Consider the following 5,000-nt stretch of genomic DNA (forward strand, 5'->3'; position numbering starts at 1 on the left):
GATTGAGTGCTAGAATGCTATAAAACTATATAGTTGTCTCTGTTAGAAGAAATGTATTAATCATTGTATCATGTATTTGTACATACAAAGAAACTACAGATACCAGATCGATTCCATGATGCGCTGGACTACAGATAAATCTTTCTATTAGGAATCCCTAGAATTCGGAAATCTTCCGTATTTAAAGCGAAAACGCCTTTAAAACATATACTAGAATATTAGAAACTGCTCCTGGTATGCGGGTACTTTCTCTGGATTCTCGAATTTTGTTTCTAAACATTAGGAATTTTCTGATATTTGAGATTCCTAGCAAAGAGAAATATCTGAATATTGGTCATCCTCGTTTGCACAGAAGCCCTTCCCCATTTATATGGAAACAACTAATTGACAATTGATCGACGAATAACATTATATTTTCGGGGTTTTATATAAGCTGGTAAGAAGATTAAGGTTGTGCGATGTGCCATTTTCTTTTAAACCAGATCCACCAATTAATTCTATAATGACTGAACCTATATTTTGGTGGGTGTTGCGCTTCTGTGCAATCCTGGAAGACTATACTGGTAAGCAGAATGCAACCTAAAGCTGTGTTATGAAGCTCGTGGTGATAATGTAGCTACTGTAGACTGGTTCCCAACCTGTGGTACTACGGGATCCTTTTTGGTCCCCAGGAGTTTTGAAGAGTTTATAGAACAAAAACCTGAAACAGTTCATGGATGCATGACGATTTCATTCAGTGCTGAGGTTGTCTCTAAGAGGGGGTTTAGGTCTAACGGTTCGTCGAACGCGGTTTGACAGACACGTGTTTAAAGTGATGTGAGAACGTGTGAACGGGGTATTTGGGGTTTAACCAACGTGTTCGACAACCAAATACCCCGTTCACAGGTTCACACATCACTTTAAACATGTCTGTCGAACCGCGTTCGACGAACAGTTAGACCGTATGAGCCCCCTCTAAGAGGCTAATCAACAGAATTCCATAAGAGGCGACTATGAGAACCTACTGTAAACTGGGAACCACTGGTGTAGCAAATGGGTGTCATTCGAACAATAATTGGAGTTGGTAAAGAACTGTACAGGGTTACATTCACCGCAGTAGTTTCAGGCAAAATAAGTCACTCCCCTTTTCTTCAATGAAAGGCGGTAGCGAGGCGTGTTCTGATTGGTTGGAGAAGAAAAGGGTGTAGCTTGTTTCGCCTGAAACCACTGTGTTGAATAGTTATCAACTACGACTGCGATCATGCCACTATAATTATCTGGTATCTATTCTGAGATTCGTCGCACCATTGGAAGATCTCTATAATTTCGTTCATAGGTTCATCTCGTATTTATTTCGAATACCCAACCTGTTTGTTCCTTGGCTAACACAAAAAAATTGATTCATTTGAGATATAGCTGACTCGTTGCAAAATGGGATGTCGATCAATCGAGTCTATTTTTGTCTAAAGCCTGCACCTCAGAGTTTAAAAGGTCTGTTTTTACTCAAACCAAAACATAGGAAGAGTGCCACTGAACTGTAGGGCTTAGATACTCAATTCCTTGCTATGCACCAATTCATTTGGGTGATTAGTATAATCATAAGTACATGGAAGATGGCGCCAACGGTAGATCCCAGGAAGCTAATATATCAAGTTTATGGAGCATGAAGATCGCAAATAAACCAGGAACCGTTTCGTTTGAGTGATCAGAACACCAGAATAGTCACCACTCATCTCTTTTGTACAAAGAAAGATTGGCGCTTACGACAAAACCACAGGAAGATAATATACTAAGTTCAGTACGATCGTAAACATATCAGTCAAACAATTTAGCAGGCTAGATTGTGGTAAAATACAAAGACTGTATCATCACACTACGGGAAAGGGCGGTCTTCCAGTGGACCATTAAGACTGAATTCGACAACAATAAATGAAATGCGAGCGCGCGCGCGCGTGTGTGTGTGTGTGTGTGTGTGTGTGTGTGTGTGTGTATTCACTTGGTCTTTGGATCACATGTTGGACTCGTGATGGCAGCTATTTCCCTCCCGGAAGAGAGCTCAGAGCTCGTATGATCGATCTATGGGTAATGCTATGACCTTACACGCACCCCCCCAAAACCCCGCCCACGAGAGTTGGAGTAACGACTTGAAGCGCAGCGATACTGAAATAATTTAAGCCCTGGGCAGGATTCGAACCAGGTACCGCTGGCACCACCGTAACAACAGTCTAGTTTTCTACCAACCGCGCCACCGAGTGTGTGTGTGTGTGTGTGTGTGTGTGTGTGTGTGTGTGTGTGTGTGTGTATGGGTGTGTGTGTATGGATGTGTGTGTGTGTGTGTGTGTGTATGGGTGTGTGTGTATGGGTGTGTGTGTATGGATGTGTGTGCACGGATGTGTGTGAATCAATGCACTGGTGGGGCGCAGTCGACTCCGTATTCACCTCATGAACTAAAAAACTCCGGTTCGACAACAAGCGGCTACACCACTCTCTCTGGCTGTCCCAGCATTGTGGGCAATAGCAACGCCCTGATCCCGCTACATGTTAGCACATACAGGCTGAAGCTGGTTCTCACTTTCGCTTTACGTCTATGAAGTGTCTGGATATGTAGAGTTCCTACTACCGTACATTCCACCACATAATGTGCTATTTATAATTCAATTTCCTTTTCTTCAAATACCTTGACCCTTTCTGGCACTCGGTTTCTCTTCTGCGCTGAATGAATTCGTCTGGTGCTAATAACCAGTGCTTCTGTCTTAAAGAAATATCATTGGGTCGTAGAGGTGCAGCTATAGAAGTGGTAGAGGAGAGCTTAAAGGAGGGTGGCATAAAAGAGGGATAGTAGAAGTCAGAAGTGGTTAGCATTCTTCTTTGATTGGAGATTAGTTTCCAATATTTCCTGACGTCAGCCAGAACAAAATATATAAAGGCATTATCATTGCCATGGGGTCATACGAGGTCATACGCTGATTTAAGGAAGAGTGACACCCCTACAAACCAGAGTTACGCAGCATTTTTTTGTTATTGGGGGAAAACAATCAATAACAATCACTAAGAGAAGAATGTTGACCTATCTGAACTTTAATTCCTCCTTTCTGCTACCCACCTCTATTATTTCCTTCACCATTTTGGCATCATTTTGTTTCCAAGATAGTGTTATAAATAGGATAGATTCGTTTGGCGCTAACCATGATAAACTATATAAAGGGGCCATTGTGGTAAAGGAGTTGACCACATAGAATAATGGTTTCCAGCCTGGGAGACATAGGAGATAAGTTGAACCAGATCTACGCTGGCGACATGGTCTATAGGGTGTGAAAGCTAGCCCTGGAAAAGTTTTTTATTCATGTGCCCGAGCTGTCACAATAGGTTAGGAGCTATTACATGGTTTAACCAATTAGAATTTGGTTTAATTTTTACATATATAAAAAAAAGTTATGGGAACGATTATAAGATAAATATCTGTCGTATCTATACGAATATGGTCAATATCATATTCTGGAAATAAAGGTAAATGTTGCTAGATAATTGAAGGCAATATTCAATCCCTTAGATGTCCAGCGTACACACGCTCACGCGCACGCATTAGCTAGAGCACGTCAGATCCGACCTCTCCAGAAAACTCCCGCGGGACCGCCTATTGTGTTGGACTTTACCGTGGTCATTTCGGCCGAGCACGGAAGGATGCCTGTGTACGTCATTGACAAATGCAAGTCGTCATACGAACAATATAGTTTTTCATATATGTTCCATGCTTGCATATATATCTAGGAAGCTGATCCCTACTTTAAGGGGACCTTTGTCAGCCAGTTCGTTATCCTCCTCAGATGAGTATGATCCCTTGTCAGTATCATAAGCATGATCGATAAAGAATACCACAGCGTTCAAGGTGTTGAAAAAGAAACGATTGATTGAGCATACTTGTATTATTTTTTTTTTTAAGATACCTGTATTTTATTGTCTCTGTTGGTATTGACAACCCAACAAAGTACATTCTATCTGTTGAATAACCATGTAATGTTGAAGGTCTTGAGAGTACCAATAGGGTTACTATGTTTCATCCAGGGAGGTCAAAGGTCGACGGAGGATATTTTGTTCGGTGGAGACTGGTCACCGGACACCGGGTAACAGGGACATAAATGGAAAGTTGTCAGTTGTCAGTACTAACACAGTATGTGTGGCTTGGTATGGTTCAGTGGTGTCTTTTCCGATACTGTGTCGACGATTGGTGATACTCTGACGCAGTCGTTTCACGTGAAGGCGCGTTCAGTGACCCTAACGCTATTTATTGATTATTGATTCATAATCTTGAGATATAGAAAGGTCTCTGAACAGACTCAACCCTGGCTACAAGGAACGTGAATATCGAGTTAAAGATTCTGAAACTCAATTGCTAGTGACCACATATGCACATGTCATCGTACCTCTGTTCGTAGGTATTTTCCCACAAGCATTGCAGTGTCAGAATTCAAACTGAAACAAAACTTCAGGGGGAAACGCGAAGTGACAACGTGATTCACAAAACTAGAGGTACCGAGCCTCTCAACCCTTTCCATACCTGGTGGCACTTTAATCCTTTTATCATGGCTACCTCCAAGGCCACTTCGTTCAATTCCGTGGCACCTCGACTATAGTGAAGGGCTCACTGATTGAGGTGAGGACCGTATTGTATTTCAGGTAAACATTCGTAACCTCAATCGATGAAGAAAATAGTCACTAATTGTCTTCAACTAGATGCGAGTGACAGTGAAAAACCTATATGCCACGGGGTGGGCAATTTGGTTCCTAACGATGTCAATTGACACCCCTCCTCCACCTCCCGCTTCCCCTATTCTCCTCCTCCTCCTTCTCTTCCACCTCATGTCTACTTCCCCCTTTCTCCTTCTTTTTTCCACTCTCCTCCTCTCCCCTTCTCTTCTTCTCTCCTCCCGTTGTAGTGTGTGATGTTTAATAAGTTTCCCTTGTTCCAATTATATGTATATATATATATATATATATATATATATCAATATATATATAAATAT

General features: G+C 41.8%; 1 protein-coding gene across 2 annotated transcripts in view; it reads right to left on the reverse strand.

The window, feature by feature from the left end:
* Positions 1-5,000, reverse strand: part of LOC143017826 (caveolin-3-like) — a 237,078-nt gene that overhangs the window by 5,001 nt on the left and 227,077 nt on the right. The gene's annotated exons all lie outside the window — the stretch shown is intronic.

The sequence above is a fragment of the Oratosquilla oratoria genome, chromosome 33, assembly GCF_046742065.1.
Source record: "Oratosquilla oratoria isolate Oo_2021 chromosome 33, ASM4674206v1, whole genome shotgun sequence".
Classification (NCBI taxonomy): domain Eukaryota; kingdom Metazoa; phylum Arthropoda; class Malacostraca; order Stomatopoda; family Squillidae; genus Oratosquilla; species Oratosquilla oratoria.